General features: G+C 37.9%; 1 protein-coding gene and 1 non-coding gene across 15 annotated transcripts in view; both read right to left on the bottom strand.

The window, feature by feature from the left end:
* Window positions 1-22,940, bottom strand: part of LOC5565278 (phosphatase and actin regulator 4) — a 557,239-nt gene that overhangs the window by 479,321 nt on the left and 54,978 nt on the right. The window lies entirely within an intron of this gene.
* Trnak-cuu lies at window positions 13,208-13,280 on the bottom strand. The gene has a single exon. It is a non-coding gene; the product is annotated as a tRNA-Lys (tRNA).

The raw sequence follows: 22,940 nt of genomic DNA, 5'->3' as shown, positions 1-22,940 counted from the left end.
GAACAAGGCAGGGGAGTGCACCTTGTTCCAATCTTGAACAAGATAATTAAAAGCATGAATATCGCTATTCCCGGCCACGCCTATCTTTACCGTAACTTGGGATAGGGGAAGGAAATGTTGATGTAGCACTTACTTAATGAGAGGCCACCGACTCAGCGACACCCTCATGAGTGCTACGGAGTTGGAGGTTGGGAGAGGTATAAGGTCAGGATTCGCCTTAAAAGCTGGCGATAGATAAAGAGCATTTGTTGTTTAGATGTTTTATTTTAATCGTTCGAATGCCGGCAAACAAAAGAGAAAACAGTATTTTATTTATTTTATGGATAGTATTTCACGTAATGCCTGTCGATTGTATGATAATAAGTCTTGCAAAACCGATACCTCCAGGGTCATCGGATTGAATGAAAAAAAAAACAGAAAAGACACGTGAAAAACAACTAATTAAAGTCGTCCGTTGACAAAAAAAAACATCCGGCGGAGCGAAATCTAGAATATTTGTAAAAAAGCAAAGCGAGTTTGAACTAACCACTAACAAAACAAATAAATGTCAAAAACGCGTATAACACGACCAATTAACGTTGTCCGCTACAAAAATAATAATAATAATGGCCGAGGATACAGTACTCTTCAAAAGTTAAAAAAAAGGAAAGCGCGTTTGAACTAAACACCAGAGGACAACAAACCCAAAAAAACTAAATTAAGCTTTTATAAACATTTTGTTAACAACAAATTACATTTCATTTGCCGTTTTTTCAGATGAGTTGATTTCAGAGAAAAAAAAAACGATTTCAATTAACTTAACCTAAATATATAACGCATTTATCGTGGCAAAAGAAGATTGCAACGATTTTTGTCTAAAATTATTAATAATTTTATTCGTCATTTCTACCAATGTTTCAACTTTGAAGCTTCGTCCTTTGGCGGAGAGGCCTGTGTCATCCACAAACAAAGATTTTTGACATCCCTGAGGTATCTCAGGTAAGTCAGATGTAAAAATATTCTATAATATTGTATGTATGTATGTATGTATGTATGTATGTAGCCACCAATCCTTGATTGAGACTTGCTCTGCATGCGGCTTCACTCAACAGTAAGGTCAAATTTTATTACCAATCTGCATTCAACATATCGCTATATGAAGGGCTAAAAGGGGGGGTGACGGACCCGTAAGTAGAAACACTTACGCGAAACCCGCGGGAAATAGAGAATCTCCTTCCAGCCATATGATCCAACAGATTGAGTATTAGAATTTGCAATATTTGTCGAGCTTTCCACGGAAAGGTTTGTTATAAGAAGGGCGCGTCAAATCTTTTACAACTGTTGGAGAGAAAAGTACTAGACGCGAACGACTAACACTTATCCTCCTGACTCCGGTTGGCACTCCACTTCATTGTCCAGTTGTAAATTCAATGATGTCCTGATGCTCCCTCCCTCCCCCAAAACATGATAAATTCAATTATAGTGATATGTTATATAGTAGAACAGATTATAATATATATTATAATATGAAAATAAAATGGTAGTAGCAATAAAATATGACGCAGTAAAACAGCATCTGAATGCATGCAGTATTATATCGGCCGACATATAATTTTCTTTTGAATATTTGTCCTACTGAAGAATGATAAAAATAAACAAATAATTTGAATAAAAATAAAAAAATAGCGATTCGTTAATGAAGTTTCCAGTTACATCAAAAACAAAATTCCAGCTTCCATATGTTTAGGGAGGACAAACAAAATAATATTACATCCGACGCTTCGTTTCATTCGCTGTAGCCTACTGTAGTAAACAAGGACAATTACATTAAAGTCATTTTTAAGTAGTAGCATTTAGTGCAAGGATGTTATGGCACATTCCCCTAGACTCCGGCTGACACCCTACTACATCGTCCATATATGACTTCTCTGATGTCCTAATGCACCCTCTCAAAACCCAGCATATAATAAATGATGTAATTATAATAAAATATATAAAATGGAATTTATAGTTGTATATGATATGAATATAGATGTTTCAGAATTTCTATTCTTTAAATGTGATAAATTTAAACCTTATTAGGTAGTCTCCAAAATAAGGACGAAATACAATTTCCGGAATAGAACGACATGCTGAAATATTAATAGCAGTGATTATTTTAGTATCTCCGATGACTCCATGATGCTTCTGAAAATTATGACAATGAATTAGTATAACAAACCAATTTTAAATAAGTAGTTCGTGCACCTCCATTGGACTAGTAGCTATAAGGATTAAATATTGTATAATATTGGCCCCAAAATGCTGCCTTGAGGAACACCAGCTCTTACAGGAAGTCTTTCAGACTTGGAGTTCTGATAACAAACCTGAGGTGTACGATTTGACAGATAACTTTGAATTATTCTAACAATGTATGTTGGAAATTTAAAGTTTTTTTTTAATTTTATAATCAAACCTTTATGCCAGACACTGGCAAAAGCTTTTTCTTGGTCTAGAAAAGCAAGACCAGTAGAATAGCTTTCAGATTTGTTGGAGCGAATCAAATTTGTAACACGTCAAAGTTGATGAGTGGTCGAATGACAATGTCGGAATCCGAACTGTTCATAGCGTTAGCGTTAGCGTTAGCGTAGTTACGGTATACTTCGTAGATTGGATACTAGCAACATTCATGTTTCTTTTTAATAATCTCATCCTGACTACTTTCAAGAACAAGGCAGGGGAGTATACCTTGTTCAAATCATAAACAAGAATACTAAAAGCATGAATATCGCTATTCCCGGCCACGCCCATCTTTACCGTAACTTGGGATAGGGGAAGGAAATGTTGATGTAGCACTTACTTAATGAGAGGCCACCGACTCAGCGACACCCTCATAAGTGCTACGGAGTTGGAGGTTGGGGAAGGTATATTGTCAGGATTCGCCTAGAAAGCTGGCGATAGACCATAAATATTTGTTGTTTAAGCGTTTTCAAATTAATCTTTTGAATGCCGGCAATCAAAAGAGAAAACAATAGCTTATTTATAGTATAAATAGTATTTCGCGAAATGCTTGTCGATTGTGCAGTAATATTTTTGCTCAACAACCAGTAAAAAGCAAAACCGATCCCTCCAGGGTCATCGGATTGTGTAACGATACGCGTAAAAAAAAAATCACGCCTATTGAAAAACTGTACTGTGCTCATTGAAAAACTGTACTGGGTGGTACTGTATTTTTAGATAATCGAAAAACGAAAGGAAGCGCGTTCGAACTAAACACCCTAGGACACAGTCGGTTTTTCTGCTCAAAATTATACGAAAAGCAGGATCGATCCCTCCAGGGTCATCGAACAGTTAAAAAGCATCCACAACCGATTGTTAGTTGCGTTACACCCGCCCGGACAGAATGCGCAATCTGAACATAATTATCAAACTCCGAAAATAACATTTTCCGTTCAAGAAACGATCAGAAGTTCCACGACGCGAACAAAAACGATCCGGAAGGCTCACAAAAGAAAAAGTATCATACTGGAACAAACTCACCGGATTGATTCTCTAAATTTATGTGCTGCATGTCACTTCCGGATGGTTCGGTGAACTTCGGGCGGCCAAAAACCAACAGTACTGAGGACACAAATCAAACAAATCACTTTTTCATTTTTCACTTTTCACTATTCCATTTCTGTATGTAAAAACGGTCCTGCTTGGGCTTCACGAAGCACTACCCAGCAAGACGCTCCAAAACAGAAGAAAAAAAATCTCCGGCGACGAAAACATGCGCGAAACTGTGAGCTAAATCTATCGGACGACGCAAAACCGAACTGTCCTGCTTGGGCTTCACGAAGCACTACCCAGCAAGACGCTCCAAAACAGGAAAAAACAAAATCTCCGGCGACTAAAACATGCGCGAAACTGTGAGCTAAATCTATCGGACGACGCAAAACCGAACTGTCCTGCTTGGGCTTCACGAAACACTACCCAGCAAGACGCTCCAAAACAGAAGAAAAAAAATCTCCGGCGACGAAAACATGCGCGAAACTGTGAGCTAAATCTATCGGACGACGCAAAACCGAACTGTCCTGCTTGGGCTTCAATGTCGGAATCCGAACTGTTCATTGGCGAAAATTGAATTTTCGTTGATGTGGACCATCATTCTGTGCAAAATGAACTTTTTGAAAAATTTACTGATAGAGGAAAGCAAGATAGCTGGAAGCCCCTGTAAGATATTTGTCTGGTTTCAAAATTGGTGTAACCTTGGCATTCCATTTGTCGGGAAAATATGCCAAATGCAAACATTTGTTGAATATATCAACCAAAATTGATAAACTACTCAGTGGAAGTTTCTCGGTGTGTATGAAAATTTCATCATCGCCAGGCTCTTTCATATTTTTAATTTTTTAAATAACAGTAGTTCTTCGGAATCTTCTTTATTTTCTATCTATCTTCTATCAATCTTCTATCTTTATTTTATATCGTCTATATATCTTTTTATATCTTCTATCTATCTTCTATCTATCCTCTATCGATCTTCTATCTATCCGGTATCTATCTGCTATTTATCTTCTATCTATCTTCTATATATCTTCTATCTATCTTCTATCTATCTTCTATCTATCTTCTATCAATCTTTTATATATCTTCTACAATCTGTCATCTTTATTCTCTATCTTATATCTATCTTCTATCTATTTTCTATCTATCTTTTATATATCTTCTATCAATATTTCATCTTTACTCTCTATCTTCTATCTAGTTCTATCTATATTTTATATATCTTCTAACAATCATCTATCTTTATTCTCTATCTTTATTCTCCATCTTCTATCTATCTTCTTTCCATCATCTATCTATCTTTTATCGTTAGTGCCAAATAAAGTAACGTTACCACTCTAATCTCACAAGCGTACCGTAGGCCGAACTAGTACATCGTCACGTTATCCAATAGGTACCTGCATGGTGTTCTTAAAATACCTGTAGCACCATCATCATCTTCCATCAACTAGGCAACACAACCCCAAGAGGTTTCATACGATGTAGCACGATTTTTCAATTTGAAGCAACAAGCACCGATCCTCAAATCGGTATCCGTCAAACTCCTGCCAACAACCGCGCCATGCTCGCACACAGCAAAAAAAAAACAAATTTTAATATTACATCAATTAAAAAATAGTATTATATCGTTCTCGTGATTTTTGAATAAATTTTGATCTAGATGAGTAACAAAGTGAATAAAATGTCGCTTTTAGTCGATTTACGTTGTTTCAGCCATTTTATTGAAATACTAGTGGTCCCGGCAAACTTCGTCTTGCCATCAAGTAGGCTGTTGGAAAACGTCAAAGAATCCCCCATATAAAATTACCCCTTAGTCTTCTCCCATTCTTCCGATTACTCCGGAGACTTTCCCGAACTTTTTCCTCATACGAACACGTAGTATCCCTTGTGAAGTGCAACAGTGAAAAACTTGCGTTAATCCGTTGACCCGTTCTCAAGTCATTTCGTGACATACAAACACCATTTCATTTTTATTTATATAGATTTGCATGTAATTTTACAAACTTTATATGCTATAAAATGAACGTGGTATTTTTTTTTTGCTGTGCAAATACTGTTAAGCCAGGTCAGGATACATCCAGTAGTGGCTGCGCCAGTGCCACTTCAGCGGCGGATACGCTCGATTGACTGCCGCCGTGGAGTGGTAATCGGCACCAAGTGGCGAAAAGCGAAAAGATGTATACCTACAGTGACTTGGCACAATCGAATCACGATGCTTCTTAGCAGCGGGGCGTTGATTGGCCACGGCGACCTAAAGGATTCGGGAAGTGGGGTGAACCGATTGATGTGTCCTAAGCCCATGCAGTATCGAGGGTCGAAGGGACAGAGAAGTTATTTTAAAAGCTTTGCTATTTTCGCCGTTCCATCATTTCTGAACAAAACTGTTCAACAAGTAGGTATTACACGACGATGACGGCGCTACTCCTTTGAGGGCTGCTGCCTCACCGCTAGAAATATGTATTAATTTCAGTATACACTGGCTGGGAAAAGGATCGTTCAAATATTACGTAACGCCCCAAAGGGGGGGGGGGTGTTAAATTTTAAAAATAAATAAATACTGCACTGTGAACCTTCAAGATATTGGTTATAATTTTCTGAACATTCTTGTTCAGTGCCATTCTTATTTATAACAATGTATGTCATTCTTAGTTATAACAATTCAAAAATAGATTGTCTTAAACGAGCTGTTGCTTCACCGTTTGAGAGTTCGAAACTAGTTTGGGGCAAAAGTTTGCTAAATGAAACACACAATATCGATATTTTTGGAACATAAATTAATGGCAGGAAATTGCTTTACGTAATATTCGAACGAACCCCCAAAGGCGGCATCGCGAGTAACTTCATAGACACGGACGGACGATGGATGATGGATGCCATTCAACGAAGTGTTCAGTTTGTTCAGAAATGCTACACCGAGAAGAGCGAGTGAACATAATATTTGCCCAGAAAGAGAGAGTTTCTTGAGTTCATCATCACGTCTTGGCGCCGTCCTGCTGCATCAAATTGTGAAAAAAAAAGAATCTGACGTTATTGAAAAGGAAAAGTGCAGCGTGCAAAAATGCATACACATTCCTCGGAGGGCTCATTTTCCTACTGATTTACGAGCGTTTAGTCGGAGCCGGTGTAAACTGAGAATGGTTGCTTGTGAATTATATGGAATTTGAGTCGGATGCCTGACAGATAAATTATGATGTTTAACTATGATTTAACTATGATAACTATGCTAACTGTAGCCGCAACTCAAAAACGTATACATTTTGGTCGTATATTGAATCAATTAACGCTCAACAGGATGGCTAATAATTATCTTACTTAGGCGTCACTACCTCTCCACCCCCCTCACAATTGATCCTTATGAATCAGAATCCCACACACTTAAAATAAATCGCAGTATCCTGTGAAATAAATCACCGAAATTGAGCTGTAAACAACAAACATATAGATTTTCCAGTGAAATCTACTATTTTACCGACAAAACCCGTGAAATCAACTATTTTATTGGAGAAAATCCGTGAAATCTATTATTTGACCGGAAAAAATCCGTGAAACAAACAATTTTACTATAACCCTGTGCAATACTAATGAACGGTTCTGTAACAGCATTATTTTCACCGAACTTCTGTGAAATCGTATGACAGTCGCTCTGGCAGGCATAAGCCTCCTTTTGTTTCAGTTTTTGCACAACACTAACAAGCAGTGAAAGCTGGCTTAGTGGTAGCAAGCCTACTTCCCGATCGGTAGGTCGGGAGTTCGATCCTCGGTCTGAACCATTTTCTCGTTTTTCGTTATGTTCAAAGATTTTACAGATTGTACGGTGATTTTTCACCGAAGCTTCAGCTGTTGCGATTACGGTGAAATTTCACCGTAATTCGTATTTTTTTTTAAAGTGTGCATCTAATCTAATGGGGAGCGGGTTTCAACGATCAAGAAGAATCCCAAGAATTTCATCTAAAATTGCTCCTTCGAGGCCTTCTCCAAGATTATTTTCAGAAATTTCTCACAGAAATCGTTCAAGTGTTCATCTGAAAGTATCTACCAGACTTATGTCTCTAGGAGCCTTGTCAGAGAATTTCTTCAAGATTTGATTACGTGGGATGTTTTCAGGAATTCCTTCACAGTTCATTATACATTCTTCGAGGAATCCTTTCTTGGATTTGTATAAAATTCAGGGTTTGTTCAATGAATTTCTGTAACCAGTTTAGTCCCTTTGAAAAACTATCCAGTAATTCATTCTGAAATCATTCGAAGGATCCCTACAAGAATTCTATCAAGAACCTGTAAAATATATTCAGAAATATCTTGGAGTGTTACTGCAGAAATTCCTATAGGGCTTCCTCCAAGAGTTTATTTAAGAATTTCATCCTTCAGGAGTTTAGGCAATGATTTTAACATGCAATAATCCAAGGTTTGTTTTTTTTTTCGAATCCAGCTAGAGATTCATATTACTAAAAATAAATAATATCGGCCTAATTCTTCACTATTTATCAATATGGGCAAGAGGTATCGTACACGTCTCTCTTAGTAGACCAGGGTTCGAATCTCACTCTAAGTTTTACATCTTTTTTGTTAATTTCTCAAACCGATTCTATCGATTGCTGAACCCTGATTTTCCACTGTCGCCGGCTTTACACCATAATTGCAACAGGATTAATGTACAGCTGTAATGAGGTGATATTACAAGTTATTTTTTGTTGTTTGCGTACCCCCAGGGATAGTCCCATTTTTTCAAGGATTCATCATCGGATTTCTTCAAAAATCTCTTTAATTATTCTGCCATAGATTGTCTAGATGAAGTTTACCGGAAGAATTATATAGATAAAAGATATATGATAAACGCAATTTTTCGACATCTCCGTGGCAAGAAGTACCGTGTTACAAAAATTTAAAGATAATTTAAATGTTTTAGTATAAAGAAGCATATTCACTGCATTATGATTTCCCATGTTTTTAAGGGATGCCATGCTCGAGATATCCGGTCATGATGATTTTTCTAATAAGAATTCAGTAAATAAATACATTAACTACAACTCGCACTATGCCCGACCAAATTAATTGAAAACATAAACAAAAATTCTAATGAAATTTCTTAGACAATAGATAACGGGAATTTTCAGCAAAATTTAAAGCTTACTTCATAACAGATTTTTTAAGGAATTTCTACCTGGCTATGTTTTGTTCAAATGGATGGGAGAAATTTAAAATGTTGTGAAAATGCCAAACAAAATCCAAAGTTTTTTATTTGACCAATGAATTTTTTCTTTGGATTTGCTTCATTTTTTACAGTAATTATATTCAAGAACATTTTTCAAGAAATCGACATTTCGAGAAATGTTCATGAAGATTTGTTGAAGGAATCTGGAGAGATACTTTAAGAGCAATTTCAAAGGCAAAGTTGGAAAAACTGTTGGTGAACTCTCTGAAGAATTTGTGAAGAGAAGCCTTGCTTGGAGATCTTGAAGACAATTTTGGTAAGACTACTAGAATTTCTTGTACTACTTCTTGGAGAATTCTTCAGTTATTCCAGAAATTGCATATCAAATAATTATTGAACAATTGGATAACGTTTCAAACTATCAATTGATTAATTCCAGCTGTAAAGAATTTTCCTGAAGAAATGTTTAAAATAATGTCTGCAGCATTCTCGGACAGATTTCTTTGAGAGATTTTTTAAAGCAGAGAAATTTTCTGGTGAGATCAGAAATCCTAAAGAAACTTCAGGCAAAAATCTGCTAAATAATAATTCAACGAATGATGGGAATGATTTTCAATGGGAATCTCAGAAGGAACTCAGTAAAAACTGTTGAAGCAGAGAAAACAATGTAAAAAGACCTAAAATAATTGACGAAAAAATCCCCGAGAAAATTCAGAGAGGAATCTCTTAAAAGCACATGGTTGAGTTATCTGAAAAGTTCGTGAATGAATCAAGAAGGATATTTTTTGAGTCCCTTTAAAAAATTTTGAAGGATTTTTACTGGATTAGACAAGGAATGAATATTTTTCGTAGTGAAAATTTAAACTTACCAAAATCACTGATGTGCGGCGATATGAGAGAAAATCACAAACAAATGAGATCAAATTTAAATTTGTTAGGCCCCTCCAGAAAAAATCCTAGCTACGCCAATGCTAACTACTCGGCTATGGAAGGTCTCGATTTTTTTTACATATACTATCCAAAATTCATCCAAACAATTTCTTAAAATAATTTCTAGATTTTTTTAAACAGATTTCGTATGCATACTTATTGAAATTAGGACTCCATCAGAATTATTTCAGGGATTGCTGCACCACTTTTTCCAAGTGCATCAGAAATACCAGAAGTGATATTAGCAAGACATGACCACTATACAAGCGTAAAGTTTATGATTTCCTCGTTATCTAGTGTGGTGCTTCTTTCAAAGGGCAAATCGTCCACTGGAAGCATTAACGTGTCGGTGTCTTTTGAGTTCCTGTGAAATAATGTGGCTTGACGTATGTATGTATTGCGATTCCCTGTTTGTTGTCTGCTTTTCAGCTTAGTGTTCTAGGTGTAATCTCACTATTATTTGTTAAGGATTTTTTTCTCGATTTGTTATATTTGCTTTCGTATATAATGTGGCAAATACTTAATACCTAGGGAAGTCAACCATAGATCGAAAAACGGAAAACACGGGAAGTTCGTGAATAAATTAAGCTCCATTGAGAAGGTTGGTAGTCCTCGTGTGTCAAGTGGAACTGCTGTGTTAAGGAATCAACAAAATCTCTCCACCAGCGAGATTGATGGCTTGTCGCGGCACAGATAAGTCCCCGCCGTCAAAACAGTTGCTTTCTATTCAATCGTGTTCCCCGAAGCACATCAACGACACAGCACGTAACTTCCATCCTGCTGGGAAAAGACCATGTAACTCCATTAGAAAGAGATTACACAGCTTTGTATCATCCTTAATGTCAGCTTTTGTAGCGCTCTTCATCCGAATTGGCTACAGTCAGTGTACGTCAGCTTTATTTTTCACCAGAGTAACAAATCATCCTCATCCCCAATCCCCAGGCACCTTCATTAGTAGAGCAACCGAATTGCCCCCCCTGGTAGCAACCACTAGCGTGTAAATTGAGCTTGAAAACAAGGGTCCTGTTCCTACCTTCTAGGAAGTTAAATCTTCTCTATTGGCATAGGTATAAAAAAGGAAGCCGAAAATAATCCCTACAAAAAATAACGAGGCCGGAACAGAACCTTATTGGACGGTGAACTGTTTCTCCGGAACCATTGGACAGGGTCTATCGCCTTTTCTCATGGGAATCGGCGGTTGCCGAAAGCGACGACGACGATTAACGACCAATTTACACGCTCATTCCAAATAAGCATCACATTTTTGAATAATTATTCGTTGGGTTTGGCGTGTCGTCGCCGCCGCCAGTATCACGTCGATTTAAACTGCTACGATCTGAGAAACGGCATCGCACACGAGCCAAAACTATACCACCCACTTTGCGCCTCGTCGCGGATAGAAGGAGCAACAAGTGTTAATTGAAAATGAACTGTAATTTATGCCGTCTTCTTCGCCTCCCAAGTAACGGGGGGTGCACGTTCGTGCAATGAACGACATGATGTACTTTTTTGTGGATGGAGTGCAGAATAGTGCCCTTTTTAACGATCACAGCAGGACGAAAAAAAGCGGTCTTAGCAGTGGGAGCATTAATTCAGGAGTTACTATTTATAGCTTGAAACGAGCAGATTTGGTGAAAATCCGCCGTTTCAAATAAGTAGCGTTTGCTACCATTGCGCCTGTTAGATAGGCAACTATAGATGATAAAGTGCTCGAATCTATTGTTTATAAGTGTGAGTTTTAAGATGATGATGAGAGTGGGTGAAGAGTAATGATTAACAGGAAACCCCGAGAAATGAAAATCATTCGACAAGAAAATTTTTATTACAGAATTTAAATCAAAATAGAACCGGAAACCCTCGAATATTATATTAATATAATCGGTGACAACTTTCTTGGTCAATCGAAACCAACAAGTTGGTCTTTCCCTTTTGGACCGCCAAGTAGTCAAGTGCTAAAAAAATCTTATCAAGTGCATTGAGAAAATTTTCTTAAAAATTATTTTATCTAAAACAAGTAAAAGAAGCTATAAAATCAAAAGAAGAGTGTAAATTTTAACGTGATAAAATTTATTATTATTTTCAGAGAGATAATTTGCAATTTAATTGAAATTTAATACAAACCGTGAGTCGTATGTTTAAAATAATTGTAGTCGGAAGTAAGTTGCAAACCGTAAAAAAAAAAAAAAATCTAAATTTAATATTTCGTTTTTGACAAGAAGGGTAGGAAAATTAAGGCAGTGAGTCAAAGCCAAGAAAAAAGTGAGAACAGTGAAGCAAGGAATATAAGGTAATTTGGTGAATTGATAGAAAATGTGTGTGTTGGGTACTAAGAATCTGCTATTACAGTAGCCACAGCCCGGTGGCATTCTCCATTGGGGAATTGGTGTGCGGTCGGTGCTAAAACGTGAAGGTGCGAGATTGGTGGTGCGAAGATTAATCGATCGTTGCGACGGTGAAAGTGAACCGATTTGGTGGTTGGTACACAGCGAGGTTACCCTGGGCATACCTATCGACTCGTGGTCTCGTGCCACTATAGGTACGTCTAGAGTGCGTTGGCCATCGAAGTAGGAAGCTTGGCCCCCCCACGAGAATCACACCCGCTACCCGTGATTGCACGCTCTGTGGGGTCGTCCATCAAAGGGAAGGAATTCCAGCGCCAGTGTACCCGCCCGACTCACGTTCTGAAGTCCGGAGACTGTTCGGACGGTACCAAACCACCTTTCCAGGGAGGAAAATTACCACCTCAGAACCGCGGATTGTGGATAACCTCACCCAAGTAAGAGTAGTGATCACCCTTCGCCACCTCCCGCCTGCGATATCCGGGAAGAGAAAGACAAAATTTCTGCAGCCGAGCCACCTCCCCTCGTTGTTGGTGTTCATCAATCTCGACGTGGTTGGTCGATAGCGTCGTCCTCGGGACCGATGCCACCCCCTGCTCAGGGTTGATCGTGTTAGTCAGCAAGCGACGCTCAACTGTAAGTACCCGAATCAAACTCCATCAACACACACCAATCCACCGTGATTTCAAGTAGGGAAACACTATTTGTAGCAGTAGGGGAAGAACACAGTTAGGGGGTTAGAACGACTCACGAAAGATACACGAGAGGTGAGTGACGTCACACATAGGGAGTGAGTGACTATCGGCGAGTTCGGTACCGTTGGCCAGCGTTTAGCTCCGGGAGAACAGCCGATAGCCACTCAGTACTTAGCTAGCTCTGGTAGGAGACAGTGCAGGGCATTGTACGTGATGAAATGAAAAAAAAAAAACTTTAATGAATTTTAAAACGTTAAAATTTTGATAAAAGTTTTACTGAATTGCCTTACCTAGTATTCTTTTTTTAATAAAATTTTCTCTTGTCTGCTTAACTTTAGATTTACTATTTTTTTGGTTGATCGAAAGTTTCACCATTCTGTTAGAAATTTGGGAAGGAATTTTGGGAAAGTTTTTGGAATTCGGACTGATTGTTTGTTTGTTTGGGATTGGAGGTGGATTCGGTGCTAGGCACTGAAAACTGCTAGCTGGGCATTACGTATCCGGAGTTCTTGACAGACGACTTCGTCGTCTGGCGCATAAGTCAGGGAAGTTTTAGACCCTAGCCAGGATCCTCCTTACAGTGGCGCCCAACGTGGGGCTCGAACCCACGACCCTGAGATTAAGAGTCTCATGCTCTACCGACTGAGCTAGCCGGGCAGAGAAAGACAAAATTTCTGCAGCCGAGCCACCTCCCCTCGTTGTTGGTGTTCATCAATCTCGACGTGGTTGGTCGATAGCGTCGTCCTCGGGACCGATGCCACCCCCTGCTCAGGGTTGATCGTGTTAGTCAGCAAGCGACGCTCAACTGTAAGTACCCGAATCAAACTCCATCAACACACACCAATCCACCGTGATTTCAAGTAGGGAAACACTATTTGTAGCAGTAGGGGAAGAACACAGTTAGGGGGTTAGAACGACTCACGAAAGATACACGAGAGGTGAGTGACGTCACACATAGGGAGTGAGTGACTATCGGCGAGTTCGGTACCGTTGGCCAGCGTTTAGCTCCGGGAGAACAGCCGATAGCCACTCAGTACTTAGCTAGCTCTGGTAGGAGACAGTGCAGGGCATTGTACGTGATGAAATGAAAAAAAAAAACTTTAATGAATTTTAAAACGTTAAAATTTTGATAAAAGTTTTACTGAATTGCCTTACCTAGTATTCTTTTTTTAATAAAATTTTCTCTTGTCTGCTTAACTTTAGATTTACTATTTTTTTGGTTGATCGAAAGTTTCACCATTCTGTTAGAAATTTGGGAAGGAATTTTGGGAAAGTTTTTGGAATTCGGACTGATTGTTTGTTTGTTTGGGATTGGAGGTGGATTCGGTGCTAGGCACTGAAAACTGCTAGCTGGGCATTACGTATCCGGAGTTCTTGACAGACGACTTCGTCGTCTGGCGCATAAGTCAAGGAAGTTTTAGACCCTAGCCAGGATCCTCCTTACAGTGGCGCCCAACTTATAAACAGCACGTCCCACTTGAATTAGAAATTTTATTGATCAATATTTTTCACCCCTCTTTATTTTGAATTGAACTATACATTATTAGGTTAAGATAGATTTAGTGGATTCGAGCACTTTAATACTATTTTGGTTAAATTAGTTTAGGATAAGATTATTTGAATTGGATATACATTTTCGTTCAAGGAATACATTAGGTTAAACAAGATTGAATATTCATTTTTTCTTTTTATTGATATTATTACTCTATTTTACAATATTAATCATATTTATCCTTTCTTCATACTGCGGTTGAGTACCAATTTCCTGAAAAAAAAAACCAGAAAAGTATAAAATTTAAAATGGCTAAATCAGAAGGGTCAGCTTTGCTAATAAACTCGCATGATTTAAGTGAAGATGAAGTAGGTTATGAGTTGCTGATAAGAAACCAGTTGTACGAAGAAACAGAAAAACAGAAACGGGATCGTTTGAGAAGAATATTCCTAGAAGAAGGTAACGATACTATCGTTTTAACGGAGGACATTTTTTTCGTTAATGAATTACCGTTAGTTACAAAAAAACTTGAAGAAATTGAATATGGTTTAGCCAGAACTATTCAAGTTAAATGGATTTCACAACTTCGTCACTGGAAGGAAAGAGTTAATAGAAGCAAAGTGGTTGATCTGGCTCAAGGAGAACAAAAAGTCGAGATTTTATTTAGAATCAAAAATTTGATTAAAATTTACAAAACAACTGCAGTTAGATTGATGAATCTAAGCGAGTCTGAAGAGGAACTTGGTGATTCTAAAGGCTCAGATCGAACGCAATTTAAACAGGAGAATAAATTAACAAAAGCTAGGGCACCACGTTTTGCAGAAACTTCGGTTCGGAAAGAAAATCAATCATTTGACCACGATACCTTATCAAGGGCAGTGAATTCTACAATTGGAGACTATTTCAAACAATTCCCAAATATTGCAGGAATGAAAATTAGTATTGACCGCGACGATAAAACAAAGAAAAAAGTTATTCAGGAAAGGGAATCGATGAGGAATCTAGGAGCGGTTCCCAAGCGGTTTGAAAGGCTTGGCTCTATAGAAGGACAGGATATTGAAGTTCACGAAATTAATGAGAAACAGAATAGGAAAAAGAGCAGGAAAACAAAATTACCTAAGAAACCTATGTCGGATGACAGCTCGTCTTTGGATTCGTTGAGCAGTCTGCTATCTTCAGAAAGTAGCTCGGACTCCGGATCTATTTACCCGTCAGAAAGGTCTGATGATATTGGACGTCGTGATAATCGGGTCCAGAATTACCGACTTGACAAATGGGGTATCCAGTTCAGTGGAGATATCCACGGTATGGATGTGTCTGATTTCGTTTTCCAAGTCAACGAATTAATGGATGCTGAACGCATTCCAAACGATAGATTTTTAGATCACGCCTACATTCTTTTTGCTGGAGAAGCTCGTAGATGGTATTTTACCTATAAAAAGAAGTATAAAACGTGGGATAAATTTTCGAAACAATTAAAAATCCGTTTCGGTGACCCAAATAAAGACAGGAAAATTCTTCAAGACATCAAGGATAGAAAACAAAAAAAGGGAGAGTCGTTTGTGGCTTTTTGCTCGGAAATAGAGGGAATGTTTGAAAGAATGACTAAACAGTATTCGGAGCGGAAAAGGTTGAAGGTCCTTAGAAACAACATGAGACGCTGGTACAAGACCAAACTTTCATTTTTCAAAATTAAAAACATTGCGCATTTAAGCATGCTTTGTCAGCAATTGGATAAAGACAGTGGAAGAATTTATTCCAAAACCTCCCTTCCCACAAGAAAACATATCAGAAATGTGGATGCGTCGTCTGATTCTTCTTCCTCGTCTTCTGAACAGGAAGTGTGCGCTTTCGACAAAAAAGAAAACCGACAACGCAGATACCGTGAACCCCGACCAGACATAACTGAACCTCAAGGACGAGAAAATTTATTGCAATTGAATTCTCTCTGCTGGAATTGCCGAAAATATGGTCATCGGTGGAGGGATTGCAAACAACCCAAGGTAATTTATTGCCACGCATGCGGCATGCCTGGAGTTACTTTCATGACCTGTCCAAAGAGTCATACGCTTCCTCAACAGGCTCCAAAAAACGAGAGCTCGGAGGAGAAGTAAGGGGTGTTTCTTTTCCGGAGAATTGTTTAGACCCCAAGAAAGAAAACTTGTTAGGGGATCATCATTCAAACTGGAAAATTTATGAGTTGAACATTAAGCCAAACAAATGTCCACATGTTTTAGTCAAAATTGTCGATTCTAATATTGAAGCTCTGTTAGACTCGGGAGCTGAAATCTCTGTCATGAATTCAATAGACTTAGTCCGTAGATACAATTTTAAAATTCACAAAACAAATATCAGAGTAGATACAGCAGGAACAGCTGAGCATCATTGCTTAGGTTTTGTAAATGTACCATTAACGTTTAATGATTTAACGAGAGTGGTTCGAATCTATATTGTTTTAGAATTTTCCAAACCCTTAATATTAGGCGTTAATTTTTGGAGAGCTTTCAATATAGTTCCAGCAATCGAAATGACCAATAAAGAAATCATATCCATAGATCGATTGAATTCTCAAAGTCAGATACAAGTTTGTCCAATTCGTCTGATTGAAAACTATTTTTCGGCAGATGAATCAGAACTAGCACTCACATTTTCTGAATTTGTCGGAGCAGTACATGAACCTGACAGTCATAGTGACGATGAAGACTTGTCCTTAGAAGTACCCACGCTAGACTTTCCCTCCATGTCGATCGAAGAAATAGAAACAGAACACGTACTGAATAGGGAAGAAAGATTTCAACTACTAGAGGCAATTAGTTGTTTCGAGTTTTCCGAAGATGACAAAATCGGTAGGACCGCGATCTTAGAGCACAAAATCCAAATTATTCCAGGCGCCGAGATAAAAGCTTCTCCGATGTACCGCTGCTCGCCATATATCCAGAAATATGTGGACGAAGAGTTAGAACGGATGAAAAAGATGGATGTTATTGAACCATGCGACTCGGATTATGCAAGCCCTTTGCTACCGATTAAAAAAGCTAACGGTAAATTCCGCGTTTGCTTGGATTCGCGGCGGGTTAATGATGTGACCGAAAATAACGCGTATCCAATTCCTAACTTACACGAAGTCTTACACAGAATTAAAAAGGCCAAATACTTTAGTGTAATTGACCTGAAAGAGGCGTATTGGCAAATTCCGCTGGCTAAAGAATCTAGAAAATATACTGCGTTTAGGACGAAGTCAGGGTTATATAGATTCAAAGTGATGCCTTTCGGCCTGAAAGGAGCCCCTTTTACTATGTCCAAGCTAATGGATTTAGTCCTCGGAAATGACCTACAACCCTACGTATGGGTTTATTTAGATGACATCATCCTCGCGACCGAAACATTATCCCAACATGTTGCACTAATAAAAGAAGTTGCTAGTCGTTTGAAACGGGCAAACTTAACGATCAGCCTAAATAAGTCTAAATTTTGTAGGAAAAGTGTCAGGTATCTAGGGTACGTGATTTCTGAACAAGGTATTTCGATTGACATGGAAAAGATTAAACCTATTCTGGACTATGAAGCACCGAAAACAGTGAAAGACATTAGACGTCTACTGGGACTAGCTAACTTCTACCAAAAGTTTATCAAACATTACAGCGATATAACCTCTCCTATTTCAGATCTTTTAAAGAAAGACAGGAAAAAATTTTCTTGGAGCTCTGAAGCAAACGAGGCGCTTAACAAACTGAAACAGGCACTGATTAGTCCGCCAATTCTGGCCAATCCTAATTTTGACCTAGAATTTACCATAGAGTCTGATGCGTCCGATTTAGCAGTAGGAGCCGTCCTTACTCAAAAACAGCACGGCGAGAAGCGAATTATCGCCTATTTTAGTAAGAAATTGAATTCTACACGGCGAAAATATGCCGCAGTAGAAAAGGAATGTTTAGCAGTGTTGTGGGCAATTGAAGCATTCCGCAATTATATTGAAGGAACGCATTTCCGAGTGATTACAGATGCCAGGAGTTTGGTCTGGCTTTCAAAAGTGAGCGCTGAGAAAGGCTCGGCTAAGTTATGCAGATGGGCGCTGAAACTACAGCAATTTGACTTCAGCATTGAATACAGGAAAGGGCGTGACAACATCACTGCAGATTGTCTTTCGAGATCACTCAGCACCATTAAAGTAAAATGGGAGGACTCTGACTATAGTGGAATGCTTAATAAAATTAAAGTTGATCCATTAAAATACAAAGATTACAAAATAGTGGACAACGTGATTTACAAATTCGTTAATGATGAGTCATTGATTACAGATAGGAGATTCACATGGAAACGAATTCCAACAATAGCAGAAAGGGTTGAATTAATTAGGGAAATCCATGAAGAGGCTCACTTAGGCACAGAAAAAACACTAGGCAAAATAAGAGACAAATATTATTGGCCGAGGATGTACTCTGACGTAAAAAGATTTTGTGAGGGCTGCATAGCGTGTAGGAAATCAAAATCCGATAATGTTAATCATGTGCCACCTATGGGCAAACAAAAGATAGCTAACCAGCCCTGGCAAATTATTGCTATAGATTATGTGAGACCTTTTCCTCGGGCAAAACGGTCGGGAAATACGTGCTTATTAGTTATAACGGACATATTTTCAAAATTCGTAATTATACAGCCTCTCAAGGAAGCAAAAGCGAAACAACTTTCATTTTTCATGGAAAACATGATATTTTTGGTGTTTGGCGTTCCCGAAATCGTTCTATCGGACAATGGGGCGCAATTTACATCAAAAGAATTTAAAAATTTGTTGCAAAAATACAGTGTAAGTCACTGGCTTACCCCAGTTTATTTTCCGCAAGTCAATAACGCAGAAAGGACAAATCGCGTAATCACTTCCGCTATTAGGGCTCTCATTAAAAACGAGCAAAATGAATGGGACGCGAATATATATAAAATTGCTCATGCAATCAACAACGCAACGCACTCATCGAGTAAGTTTTCTCCATATTTTGTGAACTTCGGAAGGAACCAGATTAGCTCAGGCGAGGAATATCAGATACTTAGAGATCTAGAACGAGATTTATCTCCGGAAGAACAGGAACATAGCAGTAAGATGAAAAATATTTTCGAAGAAGTTCGAAAAAATTTAAAAATTGCCTACGATAAATATTCTAAATACTACAATCTACGAGCAGGTAAAATGGTGCAATTTGCAATAGGGCAAAAAGTTCTAAAAAAGAATTATTTTCTATCAGATAAGGGCAAAGGATTTAACGCAAAACTGGCACCAAAATATTCAGAGGCCGTGGTTAAAAAAAAAGTAGGAGATTATTGTTATATTTTAGAAGATTTGAATGGTAAAAGCCTAGGAATGTATCATGTATCTCAACTGAAGAAAGTTTAAAAAAATAAAATAAATAAACCTGTAGCTATGTATAAAAACTAAGAAATCCAAATTTAGAACCATCAAAACACGCAAAGTCGGTAAACAAATAATGAAAACGTTAATATAGATATAAAATCTAGTAAATGTTTATTAAAATATTGTAAAAACAATCGAGTAACAAAATACAAACAAAAATAACAAATACGAAAAAACAAATAAAATTAACAGCATAAGATATGAATGAAATGAGATCATAGAAAAAAAAAACAAATCCTTTGCATTTAGATAATTAATTGAATATGCATTAGAAAATTTAGTTATAAAATTAGAGCGTAATATTGCAAATTATGTTTTTTTTTATAAAAGATCGAGCTATGTACAGAAACTATGGGTGAAGTCAAAAAAAAAAAAATAATAAAATAAAAAAATAACTGCACCAGAAAAATACGCAAAGTCGGCATAATTAACACAAAAAAAAAACAAAAAAATAAAATAGCACAGGAAGAATTGGAAACGAAAACAAAAATCAACTTACCAAAACCACGAAAGGAGACTACATCTCAAGAAACAAGTACATAATTCAATTCGTCTTCCAGTTTCGTGCTAAAATAAAATAAACACACATTAGCAATAGTTTAAAATGTAAATAATGTAAATAGTAGTACTAATTAAATAAGAAAGCTTTTCATCTTTCACGAAAGAGACCAAAAGATTCACATAGAATAAGAAAGTTGGGAACACTGTTCCATCATAACGTGATAGAGTCAGTAGTTTCAAGAAGAATTTCAAGGTCAAGGGGTCATAGTGGTGACTTATTGGACTGAGAAGTTTATAAATTAGAAAAATAGAAATATAAGAAATGATAGAGGTCTTAATAAGGTTGATTAATTGGTACTTACGTTTTGGAAAGGTAGACACCGGTGATCCTGCAAGCATGCCATATATAGTTTCTCAGCAATAGCCTCAATACCATTTCACAGTTTGACAGAATACGCACTATGCGCTCCAATTTTTGACAATAGACTATGCCACAGCAAAGTTCAACAAAGTTCTAATAGCCCGGTATTTCAACATTAACTGACGAACCGAGAGAGATGAGCGAGAGTTAATTGTGGATATTTGTAGAGTTTTGATCGTGTCCGTATACTGATACGGAGTGATAAGTATGAGTTAGCTACATTTTGTTAAGACGAATATGACCGACGAATAGTTCAGGTACATTTTTCGATAATTGACATATGTGGTGGTTATGAGCATGAGCCTCGGATTTCTTCCAATAAATGTATTGGAGTAAGGTATCGTTCGATATCATTTGAAAAGAATTGTTTACCAGTTAGTTAACTGGTGCGGTTTCGAATTAACAGTCGCGTCGTATCGCTCTCGGGCATGTTTTGATTTCAAGTGAATGATAAAAGAAAATCGATTCCCGAAAATTTGCATGAAAGTAGTGATAAGTGTAAAAAGTAGAATATAAGTCTAAAATACCGTAGAAGTGATGTTTTTTTTTCGGAAATTGGATATATATGAAGAAGAATAATAAGGTAAAAAAAAAATATTCCATATTTTTTTTGGGTAGTTGGGAGTGATGAAACGAGCAGATTTGGTGAAAATCCGCCGTTTCAAATAAGTAGCGTTTGCTACCATTGCGCCTGTTAGATAGGCAACTATAGATGATAAAGTGCTCGAATCTATTGTTTATAAGTGTGAGTTTTAAGATGATGATGAGAGTGGGTGAAGAGTAATGATTAACAGGAAACCCCGAGAAATGAAAATCATTCGACAAGAAAATTTTTATTACAGAATTTAAATCAAAATAGAACCGGAAACCCTCGAATATTATATTAATATAATCGGTGACAACTTTCTTGGTCAATCGAAACCAACAAGTTGGTCTTTCCCTTTTGGACCGCCAAGTAGTCAAGTGCTAAAAAAATCTTATCAAGTGCATTGAGAAAATTTTCTTAAAAATTATTTTATCTAAAACAAGTAAAAGAAGCTATAAAATCAAAAGAAGAGTGTAAATTTTAACGTGATAAAATTTATTATTATTTTCAGAGAGATAATTTGCAATTTAATTGAAATTTAATACAAACCGTGAGTCGTATGTTTAAAATAATTGTAGTCGGAAGTAAGTTGCAAACCGTAAAAAAAAAAAAAAATCTAAATTTAATATTTCGTTTTTGACAAGAAGGGTAGGAAAATTAAGGCAGTGAGTCAAAGCCAAGAAAAAAGTGAGAACAGTGAAGCAAGGAATATAAGGTAATTTGGTGAATTGATAGAAAATGTGTGTGTTGGGTACTAAGAATCTGCTATTACAGTAGCCACAGCCCGGTGGCATTCTCCATTGGGGAATTGGTGTGCGGTCGGTGCTAAAACGTGAAGGTGCGAGATTGGTGGTGCGAAGATTAATCGATCGTTGCGACGGTGAAAGTGAACCGATTTGGTGGTTGGTACACAGCGAGGTTACCCTGGGCATACCTATCGACTCGTGGTCTCGTGCCACTATAGGTACGTCTAGAGTGCGTTGGCCATCGAAGTAGGAAGCTTGGCCCCCCCACGAGAATCACACCCGCTACCCGTGATTGCACGCTCTGTGGGGTCGTCCATCAAAGGGAAGGAATTCCAGCGCCAGTGTACCCGCCCGTCTCACGTTCTGAAGTCCGGAGACTGTTCGGACGGTACCAAACCACCTTTCCAGGGAGGAAAATTACCACCTCAGAACCGCGGATTGTGGATAACCTCACCCAAGTAAGAGTAGTGATCACCCTTCGCCACCTCCCGCCTGCGATATCCGGGAAGAGAAAGACAAAATTTCTGCAGCCGAGCCACCTCCCCTCGTTGTTGGTGTTCATCAATCTCGACGTGGTTGGTCGATAGCGTCGTCCTCGGGACCGATGCCACCCCCTGCTCAGGGTTGATCGTGTTAGTCAGCAAGCGACGCTCAACTGTAAGTACCCGAATCAAACTCCATCAACACACACCAATCCACCGTGATTTCAAGTAGGGAAACACTATTTGTAGCAGTAGGGGAAGAACACAGTTAGGGGGTTAGAACGACTCACGAAAGATACACGAGAGGTGAGTGACGTCACACATAGGGAGTGAGTGACTATCGGCGAGTTCGGTACCGTTGGCCAGCGTTTAGCTCCGGGAGAACAGCCGATAGCCACTCAGTACTTAGCTAGCTCTGGTAGGAGACAGTGCAGGGCATTGTACGTGATGAAATGAAAAAAAAAAACTTTAATGAATTTTAAAACGTTAAAATTTTGATAAAAGTTTTACTGAATTGCCTTACCTAGTATTCTTTTTTTAATAAAATTTTCTCTTGTCTGCTTAACTTTAGATTTACTATTTTTTTGGTTGATCGAAAGTTTCACCATTCTGTTAGAAATTTGGGAAGGAATTTTGGGAAAGTTTTTGGAATTCGGACTGATTGTTTGTTTGTTTGGGATTGGAG

The sequence above is a fragment of the Aedes aegypti genome, chromosome 2 (genome assembly GCF_002204515.2).
Source record: "Aedes aegypti strain LVP_AGWG chromosome 2, AaegL5.0 Primary Assembly, whole genome shotgun sequence".
NCBI lineage: Eukaryota > Metazoa > Arthropoda > Insecta > Diptera > Culicidae > Aedes > Aedes aegypti.
This window is presented reverse-complemented; position numbering and strand designations above follow the sequence as displayed.